Raw genomic sequence first — 13,340 nt, 5'->3', positions numbered from 1 at the left:
ATGGGGTTTATGGCCGGAAACTTCCCTATGCCCGATTTCAACTCATCGTACACAATAACTCACCGTAATTTCGTTCGAATCGGCCACAAAAAAATTTTTTGAAAAAACCACGAACCCCTACCTTCTATCGAATTTGCACCCGGAAAAAACATTTAAACGGCCGTAGCTCCCTTATTAAACATAATATGACAATGAATTATACACCGCTGGATTCCTCTTTTCAATGCGCTTCTTTTGAGACCAAAAAATTTGACCTCGCTTTTTTCGTTGAAGAGAAATTCACAAAAAACCAAAAAACTCCTATTTTTGGCTCCCACACCGACAAATGGGGTTTATGGCCGGAACTTTCCCTATGCTCGATTTCAACTCATCGTATACAATAACTCACCGTAATTTCGTTCGAATCGGCCACAAAAAAAATTTTTGAAAAAACCACGAACCCCTACCTTCTATCGAATTTGCACCCGGAAAAAACATTTAAACGGCCGTAGCTCCCTTATTAAACATAATATGACAATGAATTATACACCGCTGGATTCCTCTTTTCAATGCGCTTCTTTTGAGACCAAAAAATTTGACCTCGCTTTTTTCGTTGAAGAGAAATTCACAAAAAACCAAAAAACTCCTATTTTTGGCTCCCACACCGACAAATGGGGTTTATGGCCGGAACTTTCCCTATGCCCGATTTCAACTCATCGTATACAATAACTCACCGTCATTTCGTTCGAATCGGCCACAAAAATTTTTTTTGAAAAAACCACCTTCTATCGAATTTGCACCCGGAAAAAACATTTAAACGGCCGTAGCTCCCTTATTAAACATAATATGACAATGAATTATACACCGCTGGATTCCTCTTTTCAATGCGCTTCTTTTGAGACCAAAAAATTTGACCTCGCTTTTTTTGTTGAAGAGAAATTCACAAAAAACCAAAAAACTCCTATTTTTGGCTTCCACACCGACAAATGGGGTTTATGGCCGGAACTTTCCCTATGCTCGATTTCAACTCATCGTATACAATAACTCACCGTAATTTCGTTCGAATCGGCCACAAAAAATTTTTTTGAAAAAACCACGAACCCCTACCTTCTATCGAATTTGCACCCGGAAAAAACATTTAAACGGCCGTAGCTCCCTTATTAAACATAATATGACAATGAATTATACACCGCTGGATTCCTCTTTTCAATGCGCTTCTTTTGAGACCAAAAAATTTGACCTCGCTTGTTTTGTTGAAGAGAAATTCACAAAAAACCAAAAAACTCCTATTTTTGGCTCCCACACCGACAAATGGGGTTTATGGCCGGAACTTTCCCTATGCCCGATTTCAACTCATCGTATACAATAACTCACCGTAATTTCGTTCGAATCGGCCACAAAAAATTTTTTTGAAAAAACCACGAACCCCTACCTTCTATCGAATTTGCACCCGGAAAAAACATTTAAACGGCCGTAGCTCCCTTATTAAACATAATATGACAATGAATTATACACCGCTGGATTCCTCTTTTCAATGCGCTTCTTTTGAGACCAAAAAATTTGACCTCGCTTGTTTTGTTGAAGAGAAATTCACAAAAAACCAAAAAACTCCTATTTTTGGCTCCCACACCGACAAATGGGGTTTATGGCCGGAACTTTCCCTATGCCCGATTTCAACTCATCGTATACAATAACTCACCGTAATTTCGTTCGAATCGGCCACAAAAAAATTTTTTGAAAAAACCACGAACCCCTACCTTCTATCGAATTTGCACCCGGAAAAAACATTTAAACGGCCATAGCTCCCTTATTAAACATAATATGACAATGAATTATACACCGCTGGATTCCTCTTTTCAATGCGCTTCTTTTGAGACCAAAAAATTTGACCTCGCTTTTTTCGTTGAAGAGAAATTCACAAAAAAGCAAAAAACTCCTATTTTTGGCTCCCACACCGACAAATGGGGTTTATGGCCGGAACTTTCCCTATGCCCGATTTCAACTCATCGTATACAATAACTCACCGTCATTTCGTTCGAATCGGCCACAAAAATTTTTTTTGAAAAAACCACCTTCTATCGAATTTGCACCCGGAAAAAACATTTAAACGGCCGTAGCTCCCTTATTAAACATAATATGACAATGAATTATACACCGCTGGATTCCTCTTTTCAATGCGCTTCTTTTGAGACCAAAAAATTTGACCTCGCTTTTTTTGTTGAAGAGAAATTCACAAAAAACCAAAAAACTCCTATTTTTGGCTCCCACACCGACAAATGGGGTTTATGGCCGGAAACTTCCCTATGCCTGATTTCAACGCATCGTACACAATAACTCACCGTCATTTCGTTCGAATCGGCCACAAAAATTTTTTTTGAAAAAACCACCTTCTATCGAATTTGCACCCGGAAAAAACATTTAAACGGCCGTAGCTCCCTTATTAAACATAATATGACAATGAATTATACACCGCTGGATTCCTCTTTTCAATGCGCTTCTTTTGAGACCAAAAAATTTGACCTCGCTTTTTTTGTTGAAGAGAAATTCACAAAAAACCAAAAAACTCCTATTTTTGGCTCCCACACCGACAAATGGGGTTTATGGCCGGAAACTTCCCTATGCCTGATTTCAACGCATCGTACACAATAACTCACCGTAATTTCGTTCGAATCGGCCACAAAAAAATTTTTTGAAAAAACCACGAACCCCTACCTTCTATCGAATTTGCACCCGGAAAAAACATTTAAACGGCCATAGCTCCCTTATTAAACATAATATGACAATGAATTATACACCGCTGGATTCCTCTTTTCAATGCGCTTCTTTTGAGACGAAAAAATTTGACCTCGCTTTTTTCGTTTAAGAGAAACTCACAAAAAAAAAAAAAACTCCTATTTTTGGCTCCCACACCGACAAATGGGGTTTATGGCCGGAAACTTCCCTATGCCTGATTTCAACGCATCGTACACAATAACTCACCGTAATTTCGTTCGAATCGGCCACAAAAAAATTTTTTGAAAAAACCACGAACCCCTACCTTCTATCGAATTTGCACCCGGAAAAAACATTTAAACGGCCATAGCTCCCTTATTAAACATAATATGACAATGAATTATACACCGCTGGATTCCTCTTTTCAATGCGCTTCTTTTGAGACCAAAAAATTTGACCTCGCTTTTTTTGTTGAAGAGAAATTCACAAAAAACCAAAAAACTCCTATTTTTGGCTCCCACACCGACAAATGGGGTTTATGGCCGGAAACTTCCCTATGCCTGATTTCAACGCATCGTACACAATAACTCACCGTAATTTCGTTCGAATCGGCCACAAAAAAATTTTTTGAAAAAACCACGAACCCCTACCTTCTATCGAATTTGCACCCGGAAAAAACATTTAAACGGCCATAGCTCCCTTATTAAACATAATATGACAATGAATTATACACCGCTGGATTCCTCTTTTCAATGCGCTTCTTTTGAGACGAAAAAATTTGACCTCGCTTTTTTCGTTTAAGAGAAACTCACAAAAAAAAAAAAACTCCTATTTTTGGCTCCCACACCGACAAATGGGGTTTATGGCCGGAAACTTCCCTATGCCTGATTTCAACGCATCGTACACAATAACTCACCGTAATTTCGTTCGAATCGGCCACAAAAAAATTTTTTGAAAAAACCACGAACCCCTACCTTCTATCGAATTTGCACCCGGAAAAAACATTTAAACGGCCATAGCTCCCTTATTAAACATAATATGACAATGAATTATACACCGCTGGATTCCTCTTTTCAACGCGCTTCTTTTGAGACCAAAAAATTTGACCTCGCTTTTTTTGTTGAAGAGAAATTCACAAAAAACCAAAAAACTCCTATTTTTGGCTCCCACACCGACAAATGGGGTTTATGGCCGGAACTTTCCCTATGCCCGATTTCAACTCATCGTATACAATAACTCACCGTAATTTCGTTCGAATCGGCCACAAAAAAATTTTTTGAAAAAACCACGAACCCCTACCTTCTATCGAATTTGCACCCGGAAAAAACATTTAAACGGCCGTAGCTCCCTTATTAAACATAATATGACAATGAGTTATACACCGCTGGATTCCTCTTTTCAATGCGCTTCTTTTGAGACGAAAAAATTTGACCTCGCTTTTTTCGTTTAAGAGAAATTCACAAAAAAACAAAAAACTCCTATTTTTGGCTCCTACACCTTCTATCGAATTTGCACAATGAAAATTTGAATGATTTTGGTACCACTGTAATCAAAACGCATTTCCGGTTGTCAGCTTTGACAGACTTGACAGGCGAATTTGACGTTTACAATCAAAGGGTCATTTTTGTAATAGCATAAAAATACTCGACATAACCAAATTTTTTTTTAATGTCGTGTCAAATTAAAATATCCGGTCAGTGCCAATTACGAAACAGAAAAACACCAATATTTTTCAATTGTTTCATTGCCAACAGACTCAGTCATTCTTGATCATGCTGTACCTGCCATTTTAATCAGGATTTTTTTCAAATCGACAGAAATTTGTCAGTTCTGGGAATTCCTTTGTCATTAGCAAAAAAATATCTCACGTAAAATTGCAATTGCCGCAGCAAAGACATAAAAGAACTTGGTTTGTGATTTTTAAATTTTTATAGGGCTCGAGATCGTCTGTATTTCGTGGCACGAAAAACGTCGGAGGTTTACAACTAATAAAACAGCGAATGAAATTTTGTTGGTTTTGTTTGATCAAGATAAAAAAAATCGTGGTTGCCTGCAGGGCATGACAACGTTTCCGCATTGAACTTCCACGTTGTTTCTTGCCCACAATTTAATTTTTCATTGCATTCTAACCAGTGACTAATAATTTAACGACCGAACACATATTTTTTTATGAATAGAGTATTAAATGACAAATTTGTTCTGAAATGCTCTCTGTACCTTCTCTCCACCTAGATATGAGTGTTTGGGGAATCAAATGATTAATTAACCGCCCCAGACTTTTTATCCACGAACCGTTATTCTCTGGAATTTCTTTTTTCGTACGTTGTAATGCACTAGATATTGACGCTATTTATAACCTCAAACTTACAAAAACATAACCTAACTCAACAGACAGCTTTACTACCAAATTAAATGCAACATTTCCATGGCCTCGCATTACGTAAATGTATTTTACATTTTTGCTTTTGAGCATTCAGACATATTGATCTTCAAGCCACGCTCATTTTTTTTTATTTTAACACCCCCAAGTCATCAATATCAATTCGAACAATCGAAACCACTATAGCTATTCCTATCTCATTTTAGTCATCAAATACTCTATTATTTCTCTATTATTTTCCTTTTTTTTTTTAATTTATTAGCCACACTAATTTTTTACTACTGACGTAGAAAAGTCATTCTACTAAATTTATACTGTCAACGTGGTTCAACTTTTTACATTCTTATTTCTTTTAACCAGCGGTGCAGCAAAATAATTAAAAGTTTCCCAATTCCACCTCGCCTCAAGTTATAACAATAAATAATAACGTGCGCTAATTTTTTTTCTTTCAACTTTATCACCACTTACTTCCAGTTCGCTCAAACGAAACCCTTACAAAATAATGTTTTGTTTTGTGTTTTCGCTTGTTACGATTGGAAACACCACCAGCCAACACATTTTTCCAACTCATCCTTTCATCCTCTTCGAGACACAAATCCGAATTTGAAAAATAAAAGTCCTCACATGTTCGATTTTCTTGTTGGATTTGTCGACTCGAGTGCATAATTCTCCCTATCTCGCATCCCTCTCACGGCTCCATCTTGGGCCGATTTTTTGTTGTCACCGAAATCGAGGCTTATCGGGAGGGACATCCCGAATCAGATAAACTTTCCCTCCTATTGTCGGGTCACCAGGATCACATTTAAATATTGACACCACCTAAACAATTTGTTTTGGTGATCGATCCTTGTTTCCAATTTTGCGCTAACAAATTGCGTTCGGCAGCTTTTAATGCGGCGCTAGCGATCCTGCGAAATCCGTTTTGAAGGCGTGCTTTTGAATTATCACTCGAGAGCTTCCCACTCGAGAGCTCTCGTAATAAACACGACGTTACGGTTGTCTTTGCAGGTGTTCGCCGGCAATTTCTTAATTTTTTACGAGCGGTAATAAAGGTAATAAAGCGTCTTAATTTACGGCCGCCGCCGGTCGCCCTTTGTATTTTTGATGAGCGCCTTCGACGGCCGTTTTTTACACATTACCGGTATTAAACCGGATGTTTCCGTTCCAATTTCCTGTCGCCGAATCAACTTTATGAAATTAAATTGCGCATTGCGGCGTGCCGTTATTTATCGCAGCAATCTTCATAAAAATCGCACCTGGAGAAGGACCCTTTCGGGGGCGGCCCATCATTCTCCTCGAGCACTCCTTCCTTCTTCCCCCTCACCCGTCAAATTTGACGTGCTGAATTGGTTGCCTAAAACGAGGGGCTGCTAGATGGTGGAATTTAATTTCAACAAACAATACCTATAGTCGGCGCGCCGAACCAGTGGACTAGTCACGAGGTGTTACGTGATAGTGGGTAGCAACGTTATGAAACGCCTGATATGCCTGTAATGTTTTTTGCAAAGTAATTTTGCACTAAAAGTGTCGCGTAGCAGACGCCTCCGGTGTATGGGAATTTATGGGTGGGTACATTAGATCCGGGGGCCGCGTCGCGCCGTCTCCTTTTTCGGCTTTAATTAAAGAATATTTCTTGCACGTGACGCGGTCGAACGGCAGAATAAGAATAGGTGAAAAGTACAATAATTAAGGGCGTTGTGCAATTTTTTCGCACGGCTACGATTCCCCTTTTGGCACTTTGGCCCGCACGAAAATTCGCCGCTCCCGGTGCCACCAAACAAACGCCCGAAAATAATGTTTGCTTCGGGAAAACCGCTCGCTTTAAAATGCAACGAACCCTCAGGAACATCCCTGCAGTAATAAAAACGTGAGCAATTACGGATTCCCGTAACATTGTGTCTTACTTCGGGGGCGTAATTTACGAGCGGTGAAAAATTCAGTTAGTTTTTAAATTTAGTGGAAACGGCGCCTCACGTTTTGCATATCGGTCGATCTCATCGGATTTATCGGGCGATTTCGCGTAAATTATTTAGACGCGTAATAAAATTCGCCTGTTGGATGGCCTCATTAGGGGCGAGCGGGTGGCTTTGACGTTTAAAAAGTTTCGCTATTAGCGGGATAGTCCGGAAGCGCTACGTCTCTGTCATCCTCCGGGGCTTCACGTGTGCACACAAAGCGCTTTCAAGATGGCGTTCGCAACATAGTCGAGCAGCTTGACATAACTCACCCCTTCCGATAAAGGTATGTCGGTTATCGCTGACCGGCTGGAACGCGGCCAAAGGTGATGGATATATCGACACGTGCCATTTTTTTCTGCGGGCACAGTGGCGTAGGGGGCGAGATCACTGCTGGGAGTCGAGTGATTTATCGGGGATGAGAAACGACCCCCGCAGGGGGAAGATCGAGAGGGAACATATTTTAGGGTTTGTTTCGGGTTTATGTCTCCGCTGTGTGGACGGCGAGATGATGGTCGAGGGACGCGTTTGCAAAATTTTCATTTTCGAATCTGGCAAAATAGCGAAGTGCTCGTCATTCATAAAGGGCGTGCACGGCCATAAAAATAAATATGTAGAAGGTTTATATGCGGCTCTGGATCGTAAAAATAATTGTAGTAATAAGAATCTTTGTATGCTGGACACGTTAAAAGGCAAAAAAAAAGAAATAAAATTAATTTTTCTAATTTAGTTACGAAAAGCAACCATTGTGATGTGTCATTTTAGTTGTCAAACGTGCTTCATTTAATAACTAGTGAAAAAAAGTGACATTATATTATTACTAGTATTAAAAAATATGACAGCAAACTATTTTTATTGTTTACGAAACAACCAACAGTATTCCCATAGCAACTCCCTGATAGTAGTATTATCCCGGAAAATTACTGAAATAGCAGATTTAAACAGGATTTTAATCAGAATGTGTCTTTTCGTAACTAAATTAGAAAAAATCTTGTATGAAACACGTAGCAAAATGGCTATTTTTTTGCACACGACATGTTGGACCACTCGTTGACACTCGTGGTCCAACTGTCATGTCTAGTGCAAAAAAGACACTCATTTTACAACTCGTTGCATAAATAGTTATTCTCGTCACCATCGACTTAATTGACAGTTTCAAAGATTTTTTTACGTCGTTCCATTGATCGATTCAAATTGATTAATAAGATAATAAACATTGGGGAACCTAAAACAGAACCTTGATATACAGGGTGACTTTGAAAGTTGTGCAGATATTTCAACCAGTGGTAGAACTCCACAATAGGTAACGATTGAGCCAATAATGCCTTATACAAATGTTGATATTTCTCGAGAAAGGGGCTAAAATGTTTTCAAAAAAAGTTTAGGAACCATTGATTTTATGAAAAAATGGGTCAAAAAAATTTCAAAGTTTTTGTTGTCATTTAATTCAAAATCAAGTTACTTTGACAAGAACGAAGAACTTCAATCTTAACCTGGTTTTGATTTATGGCGAAGCCCGTGGGCATTCAGAGCTACCACGGCAAATCTACAGTGAAACCTTTGTAAACGTTGTGCAGCATCTTCACGGGCATCAACGAGAGGATCGCATTTTAGTTGCAGAAGAAAAAATTCTTCACGAAATTTAAAACCAGCCATGAACAAGTAGATACTCAGCGTCTTGCAAATCACCTGGGAGTTTCTTAATTTGCGAGTTCACGGAAATTCACGATTCTGAATCGAGTTTGGCTTTCTTCGGCAAGTCGTGCTGAAGCTTGCATTGCAAACGATGGCAAGCATTTTGAGCAACTTCTTTGGTGTTTCATTTTATACTTTTACTCACAATTACAGTCTTCTTACTTTGGTGTTTTCTGAATAAGTTGCAGGCACTATTTTAACAATTTTATCATCAGTTTACAAAAGTTATTATCAAAAATTCATGACGAAACTAAAAAAAAATTAAACTTAAAATCAAACATTACCTGGAATGACAGAAAAACTTGACATTTTAGATTGGTAGTATGTACTATTCCGGACACGGAATCTTGGCCAACATTTTTTTGACATTTCTAAAAAAAAATGATGTAGACCAATCATTAGCGTAATTAATAAGTTTTTATTCTGACATCAAAAAAGCAAGGAAATGGCATTATCGAGATTCCGTGTCCGGAATAGTACATCAAAACTACCCGCCAAATTTGAAAATTTTCAGCGGTTCCCAAACAAACGGATTCATTTGATTTTTTTGTAATTAACATTTGTATAAGACAAGTTGGGTTATTTTGCCTTCTTTCAACAAGTTAAAAATTAAAATATCTACACAACTTTCAAAATCACTCTGTATAAAGTTTTTTAAAAATTATGACAAGAAAGAAATTGTTTGTGACAAAAATAGTTACATTTTTAATGGGTTTTTATTTATTGGAAAATTTCTCGGTCAATATTTTTTTAGACAAATAAAATTATAAATGAGATTTGGGCGACAAGTCATTTTGACCTTGAGGAACAAAATTAAAACATCAAATTCGTAATCCTAATTTTTACTATGAAGAAACAGTAACGGCGGAAGTAAATTTGGTTCGAAGCCTCGTGTGATTATTATCCTCGCCGCACTCGTGCAATTTCCCCTCTGTCCCTGTTGGCTTTTGAAAATAGTTAATTTTAGTTCTTTTCATTTTTGTTTGGTTTTGTTCGGTTTAGTTTTAGCGCGTAGTTTAAGTTAGCTTTAAAATTCAATTCGAAAATAGTTGCACCCTCTGTCATTGGCTATTGCGCGTTAACCGATTCACAATTTCGTGCAAAATCGGGGTCGACGAAACCTCCCCCGCGAGTGAGGGACATTTTTGGAAGAAACAGAGACTTCGAATTTGACCGTCCTTGTGAACACACCTAGTTTTCGTACTCATCGTCTCGTGTCGTGAAACCCACTTAATTGAAGTGGCACCGAAGTCCAAAATTATCGTTGAATTCCACCCATGCCAATCGATCCATGGTCTCTTCGCGGTCCGCAAAAAAAGGTAAGTCAATTTTGATTTAACGAATTGTGGATCACGGAGAAAATCGAACAAAGCTCTTCGTTTAGGTAGGCTTAAGTCAACTAAAACTGACTTAAGTGCCCTGGAGACAAACAGTCCCCTTGTCGTATAATATAGGTACTTTTTTTTTAGTCATTTTAATTCTTCTTCGTTTCAATTTATACAAAAAAAATAACAAACACAATATTCTTCTGCTATCGCATTAGTTTCTGAATAAATCAATTAAGAATATTTCTTTTGCATTCTAGAAGTGATCTTTCCTGCAGATCAAACAAACTTTGTCTTTTTTGGTGGCGGAGGATCAATATTGTTTCCACTTTCTCGACGACCACCCATCCAAATGTTAACCGCGGCCAGCGTTTCTTAACTTCATTCATTAATCTCATTGCAATTAATGTGGTATTATTATTGTTATTCTGAAATACCTCCAACCCTTTCAAAATTAAAACACTTTTAACAGACGATCCTCAAACAATTTTGTTGATTTGTAGAACTCTGCGGACGACCATTACATCGCTCAACTTTTATTTATTACCACATTTAAATTCCAAATCCTATTTGCAGCAGTTGTAAATGAAAGGGTTACGTCGCCCAAACATTTTTTTATTCCGCTATAAATTCTAGTTAACGTCAAACATTTTTCACTTTATCGCTTTTACAGAGCTGTACGCAACAAATGAACAGTAACAGTTGCTCACGTGACGGATACGCCCCCTCTACATGCTCGGTCGCGCACTTTTTGAACGACCCTCGTAATTCCCACGAAGAGGCCGCGGCGATAAATCCGTTTTCGCTTTTAAACTTTAACGATTTAGCAATCGTGTTGCATTCGAAATGCACTCTCAACACCGCTATTTGATTTTGCAACAACAATTGATTTTCCAGCCGTGCATATTTAGCTCGTCCGCTAATGGACGCGTCCTAATTGGGATTTATGATGTTGATTATTTGACGTTTGCGCTGACAAAAGCGGAATTAATGGACGTCGACGGCCGAATCAAATTTGAAAAAACCTCGATGGTGCGAGAATCGCTCTCGGACCTGCTCCCTCCACCAATCAAACCCACCGCGAAAACTTTCTGATTTATTTGAACGCGAATCGAAACCGTTTTATTGCGAAATTTCAATCAAGTGCCCATCTGTATTCTGCGGGGGCGGCGCGGTCGAAAACTGCCCGCCGGAAACTCGGTGTATCCCCCAAGTGCACTCCCAATAAAACACGAATTTTATCCCTGCGCCGGTTATGAGCAAGAAAACGGCGTAAATTTTTATCACGGGGTGTGTTAGTCGACACCTTGAGGATTTGCCGTACCGGCGGTGTCTATTTCAATTTTCCGCTTGAATTATTTAGTCGTCTATGAGGGTGGATAGTGGAAGTTTTTATGGAGCCACTGCCGAACATATAAACACGCCGAAAGAGCTACATTGATGTGCAAATGAGAAACGGTGAAACGACCGACTGTTTGCAATATTTAGGAGCGACAGATTGCGAGGTCTGCTCGAATTGGGGCGTGATGAGCCTAAGTGTCTAATCTTGCTGGGGGTTGAAAAATTGAACGGGGACGGCTCCAGATGAGAAGAATTCAAGGCGACCTGTGATGAGACTTTGGAAATTTTAGGTTATCTGGATAAGGAAGAGGGACACAAAACGAGCAAAAAGGACGATGGAAGGGGGAGTAAGATGGTGAATGCGCCGGGAAACCAATTGGGACCGTGTTCTGGAGTATTTGTTTTGTTTTGGATGATTTGAAACATCTCTCGTACACGTTATTAATAATAGATGAAGACGGGAAATGGCGGAGGTGTGGAAATTGTGTTGGGAAATTAATGCATCTCACTCTGTAGATATTTTGAAAAATTTATCACGACGTAAATCGTGAAGAGAAACACGTTACAAAATGTTGCCTGGTTTTATTACTTATCAATAATATAACAATCGAGTGATAGGTGATGTGTGTTTTTTTACCATTTTTCGTAATTGTGTATCGAGGTAAAAATATTTTACAGCGTTTCACCCTGTCCATATTTTGAAAATTGTGGTAAAGGTGTCGACGTAAAAATACTTCCAGGGTTTTAATTAAGAAAGAGGTTAAAGCGTTTCATTTTGTAGATGCCTTCAAAGATTTTTGGACACCACTAACAAAAAAAGAATTTAATCATTTTTTCTTAATTGGAATGATTATACTGACACATAAATATTCTCTTTGCAGTGTCGCAATCAAAAAAAATATTAAAGCGTTTCACCCTGTAGATATTTTGTAAATTTTTGGGTAACAAAAAAGAACAACAACGCATTTTTTGAATTAAAACAGACAAATGCAACAGTTTCACTTGCGAGTTGTTACGTGATTTTGTGTTAAAAATATTGTTTATTTATTTTATTTATGTTTAAATAAAAATACCTTCTAGTGTCTTAGTAGAAAATCAAAGTTCCTCATCCTCTGGAAAAAAAACAACAAAAAAATATTCAAGCATCCCACCCTGTATATGTTGAGAATTTTTAGGTACAAGAAGATAATAAGAAATCAATAGTGAAATATTTTTTAATAAAAAACGACGATGAATTTAATAATAGCCCACTGTATAAGAGATGGATATTTTGAAAAGGAAGTACCATTTTGCAGTTCAGCGCCAAAGTATAAACCCCTAAAAAAAAATTGCTGCTGAGATGCGGATATTTTGAAAAATGTGAAGAGAAACACGTTACAAAATGTTGGCTGGTTTTATTACTTATCAATAATATAACAATTGAGTGATAGGTAATGTGTTTTTTACCATTTTTCGTAATTGTGTATCGAGGTAAAAATATTTTACAGTGTTTCACCCTGTACATATTTTGAAAATTGTGATAAAGGTGTCGACGTAAAAATACTTCCAGGGTTTTAATTAAGAAAGAGGTTAAAGCGTTCCATTTTGTAGATGCCTTCAAAGATTTTTGGACACCACTAACAAAAAAAGAATTTAATCATTTTTTCTTAATTGGAATGATTATACTGACACATAAATATTCTCTTTGCAGTGTCCCAATCAAAAAAAATATTAAAGCGTTTCACCCTGTAGATATTTTGTAAATTTTTGGGTAACAAAAAAGAACAACAACGCATTTTTTGAATTAAAACAGACAAATGCAACAGTTTCACTCGCGAGTTGTTAGGTGATTTTGTGTTAAAAATATTGTTTATTTATTTTATTTATGTTTAAATAAAAATACCTTCTAGTGTCTTAGTAGAAAATCAAAGTTCCTTATCCTCTGGAAAAAAACAACAAAAAAATATTCAAGCA

Source organism: Tenebrio molitor, chromosome 3 (genome assembly GCF_963966145.1).
Source record: "Tenebrio molitor chromosome 3, icTenMoli1.1, whole genome shotgun sequence".
Classification (NCBI taxonomy): Eukaryota; Metazoa; Arthropoda; class Insecta; order Coleoptera; family Tenebrionidae; genus Tenebrio; species Tenebrio molitor.
This window is presented reverse-complemented; position numbering follows the sequence as displayed.